This window comes from Meles meles, chromosome 1 (genome assembly GCF_922984935.1).
Source record: "Meles meles chromosome 1, mMelMel3.1 paternal haplotype, whole genome shotgun sequence".
Lineage (NCBI taxonomy): Eukaryota > Metazoa > Chordata > Mammalia > Carnivora > Mustelidae > Meles > Meles meles.
In genome coordinates, this window is record NC_060066.1 from 172,162,315 (window position 1) to 172,180,969 (window position 18,655).

The following is an 18,655-nucleotide window of genomic DNA, read 5'->3' on the forward strand; positions in this document are numbered from 1 at the left end:
GGCTGGGATTTGAACCCTGGTTCCAGAGACAGGGCCCTGAACCATGTGGTAGATTATGTTCCCTTGTAATCATTCATCTCCCTGATAAAATAGAACTGCCTTTTACTTCCCGTAAGGCTTAAACCATTTCAAAAAGGATCCTGGGCCTAGTACCAAATGCCTTGGTTGGCTACTTCCAAAGCAAACGCCTTCTTGATTCTTTTCCCCCTCCCAGCCCCACCTCTTCAGGCTGAGGACACGCAGGTGCCTCCAGCCCACCACCCAGCTTTCGCAGACTGGTACGGAAACCCTCCCAGGTCAGCCCACCTGGATCCTATTTAGACATTCTCCTCAGCCACACATAGCAGACATGCTTGGCAGAGAGGAAGCGGGTACGAGTTTACCCCAAGTGTCAAAGGACAAGACAAATGGGTGCCCCTCGACGCACTCTCATCCCACCCAGCAGCTGGCTACCCACTGGCCACCAGGCCAGCCCTGACCTCTCAGGGACCCCTCCCTCTCTCCCCTGGTCAGCATTTCTCATGTGTCACTTTGAGAAAAAAGAAAAGTCCGTGCTGGGTGGGAGAGAAATTTTAATGCAAACATCTCCCTTAGTCAGAGGTGTGCGCTCACCGAGAGGACAGAAGTTAAAATTGATGGAGCATCTTCTGGAAGCAGGCCTCTGGGTGTGCTGTGTATAAACTCAGGTTTCTGCTGTGTGATGGGGAGACAGGTATTACACAGTGCTGTGTGTGGATGAGAGCAAATAAAGAGGCATTCTTACGAGGAAGGACGGCCTTTGTCTCTTGTGCCCTCATAATAAGCTTCCTACAGGGCCTCTTCTAAAAACTGAACCTAATCAGAGCTCAAACTGCTAGTCACTGGGTCTAAAGAAAGCTGGCGGAGCCCTTCCCAGGGAAAGATGCCTTGGAAAGAGGCCAGGCCTGTGCCCATCCCAGAGCGTCCGGTCACTCTGCTGTGTAACTGGGCAAGTCCCCTCCCCACCTAGAAGTAGACCGCGCTAGTAACAATAGCAAAGGCTTGCATGGTACCTGCTTTGTGCGGGGCACAGTTTCAAGAGCTTTTCAATATCAACGCATTTAGATAAAACAAATTAAATAGCACGAAGCCCGGATCTCCCCACTTCCTCCCAGCTCTGCCTATCAGGGACGAGCAGGCCAGCCCTGGGGTTCTAGAATTACTGAAGGTGTTAATGGCCCTTACCTCCACCAGATCTTCAGGACCCACGGAGTCCAACTCACCGGTTGTCGGCACCGGGCCACAGGTGCAGCACTGTGGCAGCACTGTGGGCCCATTTCCCTGAGTTTGGGGTGTTGGGTAAGGTGTGGGGGCAGCGACTGGACCAGGAACCAACAAGAGAGCCAGTGGGGCCGAGTAGCTGAACAGAGGGGAAGAGGGGCAGCCATATTCTGTAGCCCCCTCACAAGCCCCCTGCCCCCGGCCTTCCAGACTTGACACCTGATCCTCCCTGAGCCACCAGCCAGCTGTGTCTTTTCATTGCAAACTAGGCTCAGGTGGGAAAACACTTTTCAGTGGTCTCTCTCTTCTCATTTTTAGATTAGAGTGAGATGGCGGACCTGCTGAGAACAGATATCTTTCATGTATTTAATCAGGGTCAGGGGCTAATGCCCTGCCTCCTGCCTCCCTCTGTTCTCTCCTACTTATTTTCTAAATGAGGACACACTCGAACCCTCCAAACTTTTGTCACTACCTGTCCTTCTACCTGGAGTCCTCTTCCTTCTCCTCCCACCTGGCCAACAGCTTCTTATTCTTCAGGATTCCAACTAAAGGATATTTCATCATCCTTCTAGAAGGTTCTGGGCACTTCCAGGCTCGCTGAGCCATAGACTTAGGTTGAACCATAGCTCTCCGTATACTGTCTTAATCACATGGTTATATGTTAGAATGCAAAAAGCTCTGTCATCCATCAGAGCAGGGTTCAAGTTCTAGTTCAGTGCTTACTACCTGTACGACCTTGGGCAGATTGGTTCACTTCCTTTAACCTCTGTTTCCAGAGCTGTAAAGCAGGGATAACATGGCTTATGTTGGCCAGCTACAGCAAGGAGTGGCTGAACCCATGTAGGGGACACCAGCAGGATGATTGGCGGGCACAAGTGCTCATGGCCACTCACTCTGCTCAGCATCACCTCTATGAAATGACCTTCCCTGCATTGTGGAAGAAGAGGGGTTTGAGAATCTTATATTGAGATCTGGGCTTAGTAGTGTTCTCCGCCTTTTCTTTAGAACAATTGCTTCTGCTCTTTTGGTCAAGAATTTGGGCTACTGAGTTCTGTTTTCCCTCAGACCCGGCCCTTTCCAGCAGGCTGTACCAGGGAGTCAGAATGACCTGCCAGGACTCAGGGCACCACTAGTGAGGGGCAGGTGAGATTAAGGGCATCCCTACAATGTGTCTGCACTGAGGTGCTTCCCTGGCCTTTGTATCACCTATGAGGTCAGCATCCCCCTTTTATAGATGACAACACAGGGGGACAGGTGGCCTGGTTTGCCATCCGCCAAACTCGGTGGCTGCATGACCCAGGAAAAGTGACTTGAATTCTCTGAGCTTCTGTTTCTCACCTGGAAAGCGGCGATGGTAATGGTGCTTGTTGGTTCAGGCCAGGAGTGGATGAGAGCAGGCAGGAGGGGGCTTCAGTAAACTGCCTGGGGCCTGGGAAGCCCGGGGGTTGGGAAGGCTGCTGTCAATGGCAAAACCTGAAGTTAGCCTTGATAAATGGCGGCCCCTCTGCTCCCACCTTAATCCCAGTCTAGAAAGCTTCAGCTCACTTCTACGCTGCTCTCTTTGCCCCCAGGCATTTCTCTGCTCCCCAGTTAGCCAACTCTGACTGATCTGCGGCCTCCTCCCTGGGGCCTTCCCTGTTACCCCAGACTGGGTTCTGTGCTCCCCTTACCTGGGGCCTGTGTCTTCCCTATCGTTCACTTCATAGGTGATCGGGTAATTTTGTTTACCTGGTTCAAAAACGGAAATAACATAAAATCTGGCTTCTAACCATGCCCCACCCGGCCTACCTTCCCTTGCCCCATAGGACATTGCTTCTATCAGCTTCTTGTGTAGCGTCCTGAAGTTACTTGAGGCAAATGGAAAATACGTATTCTTGTTTCCTCCTTTCTCCATACTCGTTTCTCACCTGTTCTGGCCACGTCACACCCTACCTTGGGGATCAGTCCTTATCAGTCTAAAGGACGCCTCCGTATTCTTTGCTATGGGAGTTAGAATTCTCTAACTGGCCCCTGCTGTCGGGGATGCAGATTGTGTCTCTGCCGTGAGGGATATGCATGTCCATCTACAGGGCAAATTCCAGAAGTGAGAGAAAGGCAGGTATAATACTGTGCCCCAGCTCCCCCAGTTGAGCTGTGAGCCCCAGGAAAGCTAGGATGTCTGCCTTTCCCTGCACAGGGCAGAGAGCGGACTCCCCACCTGCCTCTGTGCCCTCCAACCAAGCAGCCCCACTGGGAAAGGAACCAGTGAACCTCCTGATGCCATTCTCCTAAAAACAAGTCTGCGGGCATCCCCAGAGGCACTGCGAGACTCCAGGGAATGAAGTACTTGAAGGCTTACGGCGGGTTGCCAAAATTGACTCTCTGAACAAGATGGTGAGGACAAGGGGCCTTCGAAGGTGGCCCACCCCCTCCCATGTCTATTCCCAACCACACAACTTTGCAAGGCTGAGGGAGAGAGCCCTCCATGGTGACATGCCTAGCTCTGTGAGGAGCAATGTCATTTATTAGTCACCGTGGCAAGCTAGACTGGGGACCCATTCGTTCTCTTTCCTCTCTTTCACTCCTCTGTATCACCGTTCATGAGGCCTATCAATTATGTCTTAAAAATCTCCAGCCAGGTCCTAGTCATTCCATCTCTGTGCTCCATTTTTTTCTGCATGGCTCCACAGCCTTATTCTAGATCTCTCCTCTATTCCAGGACCATGCAATTTTCAGAAAGTTGAAATTAAAATGATTGCCCCACTACTGTAATGTAGTATGTGTAGACATTAATTTAATTCGTCAGTGAGAGAAAGAGCCTGGTTGCAAAGCTGGTTTGGAGAGTGTTTGAAGAGCCAAGTATTGCTATGTAAGTGCTGCAGAGAGAATATTGGAATAAGACTTCTTGTCAGATACAAAACTAGTTAATGTCCTTCAAGACAATGAAAACAGCTGGAATTATTTCTTTCTGTAGGACAAAAATTACTTTATCTCTGACAAAAATCTACAAAATCCTGGTGGATTTTCACAGGGCCTGAGCTCTAGTCAATAGTAAGTAATCTGTCCAACAAAAGTACATTCTCCCAGAGCACGGGTGGCAGCCACCTCTTGGTTTTGTAAATAAAGTTTTATTGACATCATTCATGCTCGTTCATTCACATATTGCCTTTGACTGCTTCCCTGCTGTGATGGTATTGTTGAGTAAACTTGATGGAGATCATATGGCCACAGCACTGAAATATTTACCCTCTAGCCCTATACAGAAAAAGAACTAAATAATCCTTGGGTGGACCTATTAGTCGCTGTCCTGTGTAACAATGAGAAGGCACGCAGACCTCTCCTTAGTCTTACACCTCTTCCACTCTCACTTTCCTCCCACCCCTTCTCTGGACTGGTATCAGAGCAATCTTTCAAAACCATGCATCTTACAGGATTGATTCTCTGCCTAAAATCTTTGCAAGCCCCCACCGCTCACCAGTTGAACTGACCTCATAGGAATCCCTGCCGCCCTGGGCCCCCAGTCGCCCTCAGCTGTGGGGAGGCCCTCCTCGGAGGATGGAGCCAGAGCTCGGAGGACTGGCAAGGCAGCGCTCAGCCCTTTGAGCTGCCCTGTGATGGGCAGGCTCATTTCTTCCTTTGACTGGGGGCACCAGAAATACTTTGGGCATTTGTGGTTCCAGGGAACTGGGGCTGAGCGAGGATTAAACCAACCACCCCTGGAGCTTCTAGGGAGAATTAAAGGGGGAAACTTGTTTATAGGGCTTGGCACCTGGTAAAGAGCTCAATAAATGTGAGCTTTTCTCTTACGATCCACTTAGCTCGTGCGGATCTGAAAGAAGGATTAAACTTCTGAAAGGGAGAAGAGCAGGGCAGAGGAGAGCAGGAGCTGGGGGCAAAGAACGCTGAGGGAACATAACACGGAGGACGACATCTGCTTTCTATTCCCCAGACTCGGGGGCCCAGGCCGCCTGCCTGGTGTAACGTTTCCCCGTTCCGTATAAACAGAAAAGATGACTCTCGTAATCTCGGCAACAAAATACGCAGGCATAAAAATGGGTCATATTTTACTTTAATGAGAGAAATGAGGGCCTGTTTCCTTCACACAGAGCAGCCTGGGTTGCTGTAATTAACACCAAATGGGCCTGAAGCTGATCCTTCAGATGATGAAGGGGTTGTTGGGATTGGAAGAACCTGGAGCCTTGGGAGGTGCTGACGCGGTTCCAGCCCTCCAGTCCTACGTCCCCACCCCACCCCCCTCCTCTGTGCCTGCCAGCCAGCCAGGTCCTGCAGAACAGGGAGCAACGCTCACTGTCCCCAAGCACTCACTAGGTGCTTTCACAAGCACATGATCAGAAGGGCATTTCAGCCCCACTTTTCAGATCAGAAGACCAGCACTCAGAAAGGTAAGGTAACTTGCCTAAAATCTCACTGCCTAGAAATTACAGGATCCTTCACCAGCTGTCCTTCAAATGTCATCTCTTTCCAGAACAACTTTTTGTGTGGTTTATAGTCTAATCACACGATACTCTGTCCTATTTCCCATTTACACCTGACTCCTGCCTCTTCCTGTGTTGGTGTCTCAAACTGCCCACCCTCCCCTTCCTTCTTTGCTACTGCAGTCTTGTTCAGCTTTCTAAAGTCAACTCAAAATTGAACATAGCATGGACACCTAGCTTAGAGCATGCCTGTGAACATTGGACTCACCTAGACCATATTCAAATACCAACTCTAAGCTTTGCGCAGTGGCAGTATTGTAGCCAATAAGGTTTATCCGAGGCGTGATTATTGCTAATTCAAATACCAACTCTACCATCTAACCTTTTCTCTTTGAGCCCCAGGTACCCATTTGTACAATGAGGATAACAACACAGAGTTTTGATGAGCTGATGTATCCAAGATGACCTGCACAGGGCTTGGTTCTCAATACTTACCTTTTATATCTTGGTTGGAAACACTGGCGACATTGCCAGCCACCAAGAAAAAAACCGTAAGCAATAAAGGCATTTCAAGATTATCCCCTCATGATGAGGCTACTACAATCACCAACAACTATTGAATCCCAACCCCTCCCTCTGCCAGAGAAACTTGCTCCTACTATACCTCGGCCTACAGACCCATCTTTGTTTTGGGGACCACCCCAGTTAAGAACATGCTCAGTGCTGATTCCAGGGGCTAGTCCCAGACTGCTGACCTGACTTATGACTGACAGTCATTAACACCAGATAGGGCTCCTGACCTGCAGGAAAGAGCATGGTGACCAGCGATGATGACAAGTTCAGACTATTTCTCCTCCTTTTTGTAAGACTTCATTGGTGGGAATAAGCTGAAATGCCAATATGAACAAAGAAAATGGGGGGGGGGTTAGGAAGATAAGAAGATGGGAAGGGTATTTTAATTATCAAGGTTTGAGGGGAAATACTTGGAGAATTCTGCAGGATAATAACTGAATATGTGCTCAGGACCCTCTGTCTGTTCCAGCCCCCAGGGATGAACCAATCACCAAAATAAGGTTGGCAGATTGTAGTGTCTAAAGAAGCCAGATATGGCTGACACCTCAAACACTAGGAAAGAAAACATAGAATGAGAACATCATTTACTGAAATACTGAGGGAAGAGTCAAAAACCCCACTTGAAAAGAGGATTACTTGCCTAGAAGAATCAGTGGTGAAGACCTCAATTATAAGGTCATGAGAAGAAAGCCTGATGAATCCCCTAGGATCAGGGAGGGGACCCTTCCCTCCAATTAGCTATGTGTAACTCTAGAAAAGGTCAGCTATTCTAATAGGTAACTATGCCTAAAGGCCCTGGAAGTGCGGGGCTGAAGATACCCCATTTTTACTGGTACATTAGAACAAAGATGCCTCCCTCCTTCCTCCCATCTTAACAAATCCATCAACAGTATCGTACTGGAGAAGAAACTCCTCCCTGTCTTCCACTGCCTATCAGTCTCCCTGGCCCCAAAGACACCAAGGCCTTGTATTCATGCCTCCAAAAAAAGCATTTACAGTGCAGATATTATCAAAGGATCAGAAGCCATTGAAGGAGGGAGATCAGTCCCAACAACTAGACAGGTGGCTTTCAAGTAGGCAAGTTATAGTTAGAACTCTTAAGGCAAGGTTGTGAAAGCACACACAAAAATAACTTCTGACACTTTACAGATGATTTCTGAATTTTAAAATTCAATAGAAATATTTTAAAACTAAGCATTAATCTCCCCCAAAATGATTACAGGATTTGGGGAAATTAAATATGGGAAACAACCCACAATAAAGAACAACAAATACATGAAAATCATAAATGAAAAGGTAAGGGACATAAAAGACACATACAGCACATCTATTATGTGAGAAAGTTCCCAAAGTGGAACAAGACACAGATGGAGAATTAATAATAGGAGAAAGAGTTAAAAAAAAAAAAAAGTTCACCAAAGTGAGGAAAGATGTGAAAATTCACATGGAAAGGACACACTGTAAACAGAAGTAATGTTTAAGTGGTACATGGCTTGACATATCCTGGCAAAATTACCAAACTCCAAAAACAGAAGGAAGAAAGAAAAAATATTCATAAGCTTTTTGTGGTGGCGGTAAAGACATGTCTATCATATCTGAATCTGCCACCAAGGCACCCTGAGGCCATGCTCCCTAGAGGCTGTTCCAGCCAGGGACTCAGCATGTGGGGACATGAGGCAGGCCAGTTCCTGTGAGACAGGGGACTCCTCTACCAGGGGCAACTTTGGCTCAAGGACACCCCACAGGTCTGATCAACCTGTCTCAGAGCTGAGCTGCTGTCAGAGTCAACTCCCACCTCAGTAGCCCTTCCTTTTCATGTCCTTTCACAGACCTCCACCATGGTCTGAAGGTTCTGCTAACCTTCTCCTGCTCCTGTCCCACTAAATCTCTTGCATATTTAATCCTATCTGAATCCTTCCTGTGAGTCATCATGGCTGACCTAGGTAGGTAGGTAGACAAAGAAAACTAAAAACAAAAACCAAACTGACTTTCTATATGCAACACCGATAAATAGGAGAGAGTGAATCATAATTTTTAGATTACTGAGAGGAAAAATATAACTAAAGCATCCTATATTCTCATTCTATATTCTCAGTGAAGGCTGCTAGATCCTAGTGATACTCACAAATATCTCCAGCTCTCTGCCTTCCAGGCACACAGGGGGTTTGGCATGACTCTGCCTCTTTGAGTTTGTCAGGGTCACATGACATTCTTTGGCCAGTGAAAATGTGTGTGTTTCTTCTGGGCAGAGGCACGTCAGGGTAGAGTAAGAAGCCCCCCAGTACTCTTTCGCCTTGTTGCTGTAATCTGGGAAGCTTGTGTTGATACAGAGATGCAACACCGAGTTACCACACATGGATGACAACCTCCTTGGTACGTCCCCGGACCAAGTAGCTATACTTGCATGAACACAAGGGAGACTTTCTTTTTTTAAGCCTTTGAGATTTAGAGAATTCTGGTTCCTGCAGCAAAAACAAGTTGATTCCACTAATACAGAGACCAGAGGAAAAGATATAAGCTCCATGGGGGCAAGGCCCTTGGCTATTCTCTGTCCTACCCCCTTTGCCCAAGAACACCATGAACCATATACATTGTGGTGGTGGTGGTGGTGGTGGCGGTGGTGGAACTTGACTTTGAAAGAAATTTCCAATTATTAAAAAAAATTTGAAGAGTGTTTGCCCATACCCAAAGCTGAGGCAATCTCCTGAGGAAGAATTCTAGACAAACGAAGATTAAATTAAAATAAAGTTCTCAAGATAGAAAACATGACAAGTATAAAAAGAATGAGGGCAGTAAATCATGTAGTATTTTATAGTTAAATCTAAAAGGAAGATGAATGCTTGCTGGGAATTGTAATATGAGTTAAGCAAGGATTACTGAAACAGAAGAAGCATATTGTAAGAAAATATTGAATAATAGAACGAAAGTTCTGAATTTATTCAGCAAAACCCAGGAGGTAGGGGAATGAGGGGGATGGAGACAGGTTCTCCAAGGGAGTAGGAAAACAAAGAAGTTCAAACATTTAAAGGTTTCATCACTGTGGTGAGCACATGGCCAAGTAAAACACTGAAGTGGGAAAGAATTAGGAAGAGTTATTGAAATTTTATATAGTGATAGAGAAGCATTTGACTGCAAAGATGGCTATCCATTACTGTGATTAAGATGTTCATGGCTTGACCATTTAGTCAACAAATAGTTATTGAGCATCTAGTATATGGCAGGCATTTTTGTAGGTGTCAGGGCTATTATCACTAAATACATCAGTAAGTAAAACAGACAGTGTTCTTACTGTCATTCTCAAGAGGGAATGGACAGGTTATCAAACAAATAACAACATAATTTCTGCTGGTAATAACCACCATCTCTTTTCCTTGACTAAAAACCTTAGGAAAGAATAAAAATTATCCATGTTAGGATGAGGAGACCAGGGTGTTCTAGGCAAAAAACTTAAGGCAGTGATAAGCTTGGTATGTTCAAGCAATAAGAAAAAGGTCAGAATGGCTGGAGTTTGTGTGTGTCTCCACAGCGGGGGCAGGGGTATCCTGATACAAGTTCAAAAGGCAATGGATCACATCAAACTTCATGATGCTAAAAGTAAGAATGCAAGACTGTTCCAAATATGTTGGAAAACTATTGAGGGATTTTAGGAAGGGGACTGTTAGAATCTAATTTAAGATCTTTGGCTGATAAGCAAAAAAAGGGTTGTAGAGGCCGGGACAAGAGTGAAAGCAGGAATACCAAGTGGGACCTGATAGTGGCTTGGACAAGGTGGTGGAAATGGGCATGGCAAATAGAGGCCGGATTGGAATGCTTTTGAAGATACAGCTAGTGGAACTTAGCCATGGATTAGCTGTCCTAAGTGAGGGGAAGGAAAGAATTAAAGTTAACTCAGTATTTTTGACCTGAGCACTTGAGTAGAAGACTCAGGAACAACAGATTGGGAGCTGGGGGGGTGCCAGGTAGGTTATAAGCATAGCTATGTTTAGACAAGTTCAATCTGAGGTGATCATTAGACACCCAGAGAGAAACATACCCAAGCTCCCGTTCAAATACATGGGCTTAGTCAGAATCTAGGGGTGGAGGTGAACAGACATCAGAGAGAAGACATCTGCAACCAAGGGGAGAATTCAGGCCACCATATTTCCATAGCTGGATACATAAAGCACTTGTCCTGGGATTAGCACATGGTAAACACCCAATAAATAGTTTATTGTCCCTTTGTCCTAGAGATGAATGAAGGTGGTCTCCTAGGATGAATCCTGCCCTGAGTTTCAGGAAACAGCACCAGAGAGTATCCCTGACACATGCAGGACGTATCATCTTCTGATCCTCAGTTTTCCCAACAATTACAAGAAAGTAGTGGCCACCAACAGTGGCCATCTGGAGCTGGCAGGGGATAGGAATGGATTATAGTGAAACATGAAGGAACTTTAGTGGGTATGAAGGGGTAGTGGGTATGTTCTTTACACTGTGCTGGTGGGTTCACAGGTTTGTACATATCTCAAAATTCATCGAATTATACACCTAATGAGTATGGATTATTGTGGGTCAATGATACCTTAATAATGTTGTTGAAATAAAAAGGAAGGGAACGTTTTCTGCTTTATTTATCTTCCGGGGTTGCTGGGTCTAGGATTAAGTAATAGGATTAAATAATTATTATAGAAGCCCTTCAACTAATAAAAATTAAACAGATGGAACATATCCTATTGCTGGTGACTTTTTGCTCCCTGTCAGTAGCTAATGCTTATTCGGGGGTGGAGAGTAAGAGCTAAAGGATACATGGAGGACCGATATGAAGATTTTCCTGAAAAAGTGACAAGCCTGATGGGAAGGGGACTGTATGAGTCAGGGTTCTCCTGAGAAACAGAACTAACAGGGTGTGTGTGCGTGATTTATTACATGGAATTGGCTTGCACAATTATGGAGGCTGGCAAGTCCTCAGATCTGCAGTGTGTAAGCTAGAGGCCAGGGAGAGCTGATGGTGTAGATCCAGTCTGAAAGGAGAGGCTCCAGCCCCGAAGAGAGCTGATATTGTAAATCCAGTCTGAAGGCTGGAAAAAACAATGTCCCAGCTCAAACATAGTCAGGGAGGAGGAGCTCCCTCTTACCATCTTTTAGTTCTATTCTATGGATTGGATGATCCCGCCACATGGGGGAAAACAATCTGCTTTATTAAATCCACCAATTCAAATACTAATCTCATTACACAATACAATAACACAAACACAATAATGTCTGACTAAAAATCTAAGCATCTCCTAGCCTAACCAAGTTGACAAAAGAATTAGCCATCCCAGGGCCTATTACTTATTGAGCTTCTATTTATAGCAAATCTCTATTATCCCCCTGGAACAGATAAAATCCAAAGGGACCAATAAGTGATATCATTTTTCCAAGAACACAGGACTGCCCTAATGACAGAGCCGGATTGAAACTCCATCCCATCTGAGTCTACTGTACCACACTCTGCTTCTTCCAATCCCAAAGCACAGAGGTGAATGAGCCCTTATGGATAATATAGTCCCCATCATTGGCTTTACTGAAATCCAGAGAGGAAGTGGCGAGCTGAGGTGGCATACAAGTTCTTGAGAGAGCCCGCAGCTCCAGCGTCTGGCTTGGGCTCCTGACGCATCACATCTCCATTGCTGGGTTTGGGTTTGGTTGGAATCCAACTCCATTTTTGGCCACTTCCAAGTCCAGTCCTTCCAGGAGGGAGGAAAAGCCTTTGGTGGGATCATGTTCTGCTGGCAAGGCCTCATCAACTCCAGGGAAAGTTACCAGAGGTGGGCCCCAACCTGACCCCTCACCATTTCCAGCCCCTTCTTCCCAGACTGCCCTGCTAGAGAAGCCCAGATATTTCACAAGCAGCCAAGTAACATCTCTTTTCCTCTTCTTGGAGCAGAAAATGAAGCTCAGACTTCCTAAATTCAGGAGCGTGGGATGGCCTAGGGGGGTCATCTCCTTAGCTGGGGGCTAGTTGGCCTTGGAGGAAATTCATGTCTTTAAAGCTGTAAATGGTCAGATTCCAGGATACTATCGAGTTCCAGAGAGGAGATCAGAGGAAAAAGCCTAGTGGGGGAAGGGAAAGGAGAAGGATGCTTTACCTGAAAGACACCATCCCTGGGGAAAGTCCTTCCCGTGCTAATACTAACTAGCATTTATCAAGAACTTACCGAGTAGTGAGCCACTATTCTCAGGGACTCAGGTTGTTTCAATGATCACAGTCACCCAACAAGGTAGGTACATGTATGACCCCATTTTACGGGTAAAAAAGTTGAGGCACAGTTGGTAAAGCAACTTTCCCAAGATCACACAGTGGATAGCTGGTAGAGCTTATTTTCTGCCTCTGGCTATCCCACTCTAGGACCTATGTACTAACACACAATAGTTCGCAGTTTACAAACTGTGTCTCCACCAGTTATCTTGTTTGATTTGCATAATATGCTTGTGAGTTAGATTTTGCTAGTTGCCTTGGTTTCCTTCTTTATCAAATGAAGTTCACAGAATGAAGAGACTCACCCAAGTCTACCCAAAAAATCAATGGTAGATGAGGGAGATGCTCACTGATTGATTAAAAAGTTCTTTATTGAAAACCCACTATGAGCTAGCCAGAGTCTTTGCCTTCAGGAAGCTATAGACTGTCCAGGGAAATAGGCAGCTGCAACACAATCTGACTTTTTTATTGTTTTCTTTTTTTATTATTTTTATTGGTGTGTAACAAGGTAGTAGATAAACCAAAGTGTACAGTTCCATAAATATTAAAGATGACCGTATATGTATATACACATATCTGTGTGTGAAAGTGTGTGTATATATAACTCTGAATCAGGATACAGACTATTTCCTGCACCATGCAAGGCTCCCTTGGTACCAAGATCATAGTTATTCTGACCTCTTTCACCATGAATTTGTATTGCTGGTCTTCACCTTTACTGAAATGGACTTCTATACTGTGGACCTTTTCATACCTGGCTTTTCTTACTCGACATTGATTCATGTTGCCTGCATCGTAGTCTGTCCTTTGGACTGCTGTACCGTATTTTGTTATATGACTATGCCACGCACTGCACGTCTGTCCCCCAGGAAGCCAACTCTGAGACAGATGAGCATGCAGTATTGTTACTGAGAAGTGCCCTTGGGATGACAGGTGGGACAGGGAGAGACAAGAAGCAGGATTGGGAACAGGGAGATGTCAAGTGTGCGGGCAGACCCAGGACCACCTCAGTTGACCCTACAGGGAGCCTGGAAGCTAACATGACCTGGTGTAGATGTGGGGCTGCCCTGGGAATGGCAACCTTGGCAAAGCAGCTCTCTGAAGCCCAGGCAAATCTGGAAGGGCCAGACAGCCTGAAGGTTGTCTGCTGGCAGCATTCCCAACAGCTGGGGCAAGCCCCACCTTGAAAAAGGATCTGGGCACACATGACCATGTCCACATTTTGACATAGTTCTCCATTCTCCAGTTGATGGACATTTGGATGGAATCCAGTTTGCATGATTATGAATAATGCTGCTATATGACCGTTTTTATAGATGTCTTTTGATGGACATAACCACTTGTTTCTGTTGGACACATGACTATGAACAGAAGCGCTTGATCGGTCATAGGGTATATAGAAATTTACACTTGCAACAGCAATGTATGAGAGTTTCCATTATTCCAACACCTAAGATTAAAGTCTCTTTAATTTTAGCCATTTTTGTCAGTGGGTGTTTAGTGGTATCTCTTTATGGTTTTGATTTGCATTCCCTTAACTGGCTTAACACATCGCCATCAAATACTGCCCAAGCTCCCATGTCTGGACAGGGTGTGGCCAAATTTGAAGCCCAGGTAGTTGGTTCTAGAGATATTATGTCTCTCCCTGTTCATGTCTGCACCAGGGAGTGTCTATTTCTAAGGACTGAACTACTTCTGGAGTAATCATTGGCCCCCTTCCTGGGTGTCTGGTATGTATTTGTTACCCGTTGGGGCACAGGGTGCTTGTGGAATCTGAGAGCCAGTTCCCTCTTCCTTCTTGTTCTCATACACTTCCTGATCAGGTGTCTGGTGACTGTGTGCTTAGGGGAGCAGACAATGAATGAAACATGGGAGTGGGCCACTCAGGCTGCTGAAATTCATTCTGGGGTCTTTGATAAGGTCATGAAATAACTGAACTTACCAATGCTCCCATAATGCAAACATCTGAAAATGACAAATTTTCATATTGCTTAAGCCATTCAAGTTAGTCTTCTGTTGCTTACAGCCAAAACTATCCTAACTCCCTCTTTCCCACACCTCAGCTCCAACAGATTGGTACTTTCTCTCCTGGCTTCTCCTTACCATGTGGTCTTCTGGAAAATGCAGGAGCATCATTCTTGCAACATTTATAATAACATAGATTATTTCAATTCTTATGTAGAACCACTCTAAAAGGTAGGATTCATGTAAATTCCGTTTCGTAGATGAGGAAACTGTGGAAACAAATCTCAGCTTCCCGAGGACTTGAGCATCTCAGAAAGCTCTTCCAAGCAACAACTTCATTTTTCCAGAAACAATCCCCAAGAGCCAGAGAAAGGAAATATTTTGCTTATGGTTCCACAGCCAATAAGTAGAACACCTGAAATCCATAGATCTTGCGCAAAACAATTCTCCCTTTATAAGAAATGAATATACAAGCATTCAGCTGGGCACTCTGGGACGCCAGAGGACACAGCCACCAGGTTTTAACTGCTCTATAAACAGTGTCCCGCTTCAGAGGATGCAAATCGGAGTGCCCCTGCACATCTCATAGAGGACACATATTCATAGAGGACACATGTTCTGACACCAAGGAGAAAATGAAAGCAACTCCATGTCCAAGACTCATAAAGTTAGCACCTCAGCATATATTTATATATTTACAGTTTTTCCTGAAGCTGGAGACTCACTGGAGGCCAGAACTGCTGTGCAGGGAAAATGAATGGAGCTGAGCCCTTGAGGACAGGGAAGAGGGGTCTGGCTCCTTCCTTCCACAGCTGAGATTCTTCTAAGAGAACTTCAGGCACCTCTCACGTTCTCAGGGCTCTGATGCTCCTCAGATTCCATCCTCCCCTGTGGGGATCCTGTTTCCCTCTCTTCTGTGGAGCTGCCAGAATCATCTCTTCCCTCTGAATGGCTCAGTCACCCCATGCCCCACACTGGCGACTGAGGACAGCACCGTCTCCCAGCTTCACGACAGGCTCTTACTTGTTGCCCCTCAAGTGAAGCCCTTGGCCCTTTTATCAGTTGGGTCTTACCAGAAGGTTTTGACATAAAGGAGTAAACTGAAGGTTACTGAGAGAAGAATGGACAGGGGGCACCTACAGATGAAGGTGGGCAAGGGGACAGGGACCACCTCACTGGAACTCAAAGGCTTGTTAAGGACTTTGACTTACCTGGAAGGCAAAGGGAAGCCACCGAGCAATTTTAAGCAAGGAGTGCAACAAGATCAAATCTGGGTTCCTGAAAAATCACTCTTTTGGCCAAGGGTGAAAGGTTGAGGAGGACTAGGGACCAAATTAAAGGCCAAGGGCAAGAATCTAGGCTGCTTTGTCAGGTAAAGAGCTCCCTGTCACTGGAGTATGCAAATGAGATAGAGAAGCTATAAGAAGATTCCTATAAAAGACCTGCAGCTGGCCTAGCTCGTGCCTGAGTTCCCGTCCCACTTGGAGACACTAGGAGAAAACCTCCCTGCCCAATCCAAACTCCACTCCCCTAAACCCACAGGCTGGGATTACTGTGTCCCGGTCCATGCCTGAGTCGATTTCTGTCTCCATAGCATATTTGAGATCCTCAGCCGGTGCTCCCCATGGGGACAAGGGGTGGTTCCATTTTGTTGTGTAACAGCTCATAAATCCAGGAATTACAAACAAAGAGAATTCTGTTATAGGTATATACCATTTGAAATACAATCTCTAAAAGACCTTTATGTTTGTCATGAATTTTATAAATTGTTGCAGTAATTAACAGGGCATAAAACAGGCTTCCTACCCCATCCGGGAAGGCCTCCCTGAATGCCCCATTGTCAGTCGTGCCACTCCGGCCCTCGGCATGGCGGTGCCCGGGGTGATGCTGGGTGTGGGAGGAGGGTGGGGACAGACAACCCTGGGAAAAACGCCTGCATTCATGGGCGGTAGTTTAATGGGCTCATTTTAGGTGGCTTAGAGAATGACATCAAGATTTATTTCCTGGGCCCTTCCCTCAATAAATTAGAATAGGCCCTGGGTCCTGGGAGGCAATTAAGACCCTCTCCCACATTTCCATCTGAAGCTGGCCCCCCCGCCCCGAAGCATTTTCTTCCTTGCTGTGACTACAGGCGTTCGGGTGGCTTTCCCACTCTTTCCTCTTGTTTTCTTTCTCTCTGGGAAAATCGTCACATGCTGGATGGAAAATAAAGACCCCAATTCATGGACCCAGATTTGATTTCTTTCTGGAAAATGTTACCTTCTCTAAGGCTGAAATGACCCAGGGATTGGATCCATAGCCGTCCCTGGAGAATGTTATCTCCCTTCATGGAGCTTGCAGGATGGCAGGAGACAATCAATGAGCTCAGTGTCCTTGGGGCTCCCTCCTCATGGCTTTTTCATCAAGGAATACTTCGGGCAGACGAAAAGCATGACGAGTATAAATAATGTGTCGGAACCCGTGCTGAAAATATAAAACATGACAGGTCAAAATACAGTCCCCTGTCCCCTCTCCCATTTTCTGACAGTGTGTCCTGTGGGACTTTATGAGCAGGGAAGAGACATGGTCAGATGAGATTGGGAGCTGACTGTCACCATTCTATGGGTTGGAGGAACCAAGGCTGGATCTGAGAAACCAGACCAACATGGGAAAGGGGTTCAATGGTCCAGACCAAACACAACAGCACTGCGGCCCACCCCCCACACCCCTTAGTACTAAACACGGAAAATCAACAGGCAGACGAAATTTGTGAGTGACAATGGCCAATCAATACTGGTATGTCACCTTTAATTTGCCCAGTATTTTTCAAACTCACTAAATCATCAAGTCCTCCCCATAGCTCCTTTATTTGATCCCAGTTCTACATAGAGGAAAAAGGATACTCAAGGGAATTCTATAATTTTCCCAAGATCGGGCTGCTGGTCTTGAGTCCTGGCTAAGGGCCCCTGTAGCTCTTCCCTTGACCTTGTGTCAACATAACACCTAGGACAGAATTGTTACATTGAGCCTATACCCTGTGAATGCTCGGTGGGTAAATGAATCCCTCCTACTCCTCATCCTCTCTGTTCTTTGGAGATTTAATTACAGACAGCTTGTGTCAGTTTTTGTACTAAAATCTAAAAACTAAAAGTTTTGTCCCTAAAATCATTCATGATGATATATTTTCTGACGTGGTAGTCAACTCCTTGGAGGGGGGAGAGATGGTGTTATCTCCTGGCACAAAGTAAGAAATCATAATTGAAATTATGTAACAGGCATAGACTTCTGAAACCAAACGAGGTATTTGAGGACATCTGGTTAAATTCTTTCATTTTACAAATGAGGATACTGAGATTTGGGGAGGAAAAAAAGTGCCTGGCCAGGGTTCTTTGGGTGTGTTAGGAGGACTGTGTATGTGTGTAATATGTTCACTTTCTCCCAGATTCTGTAGCCAGCCCATATTTAGAAACCCTCTGATGTGCAGGTTCCAGGATGGGCACTGGGATGCCACAGGCAACAAGACAAGGTTTTTGCCCTTAAGGTTCACACTTTAGTCCGGGGGTCACAGGGGCTTCGGGGACAACCCACCTATAAGAAGCCACATCATAGAAGAAAACAGGGGGAGGTAGAGCCTGTGCAGAAGGAAAACGCTGTGCCCAGAGTAGACATTCTGCTTCCAGGGGGCGCCTGGGTGACTCAGTCGCTTCAGCGTCAGACTTAAGCTCAGGTCATGATTCTGAGGTCTTGGAATCAAGCCCCGTGACTGTTCCATTCTCAGTGGGGAGTCTGCTTGTCCCTCTCCTTCTGCCCCTCCCCCCACTCATGCATGCTCTCACACTCTCTCTCTAATAAATAAAATCTTCAAATTTTTTTTTAAAAGACATAGATATTCAGCTTCCAGTTTTACACTCTGGATCAACAAAACACACCATGTCTCCTTTCTTGGCCTCAGGCACTGCCAAAACCAGAGGAAGGGAATCAGAATCTCTTGTGATCTCTGGATTCTAATGGAGAAAACCTGGTTCTGGGCAGCCTGAAGTTCTTTCTGTTCCCCAGCAAGTGCAGAAATCCCAGCCACAGCTCCTACAGGGCACTCTGAGCCTTACGGACTTCATTGTGGTTGGGAGATGGTTCTCCATGGCTCTCTTGTGTTTCTGCAAGAAGCAGCACCAGCTATCTTTTTCAAAGATGTTTGTAGAGCAAACAGCTTTGGAAGAGAGAGAGAGAGAGAGAGAGAGAAAGAGAGAGAGCGCCTCTCCCCTGGGAG

At 46.0% G+C, this 18,655-nt stretch overlaps 1 pseudogene; it reads left to right on the plus strand.

Moving 5' to 3' along the window:
* Positions 1–5,949: 5,949 nt before the first annotated feature.
* On the plus strand, positions 5,950–6,123 carry LOC123928028 (annotated as a pseudogene).
* The last annotated feature ends 12,532 nt before the right edge of the window (positions 6,124–18,655 follow it).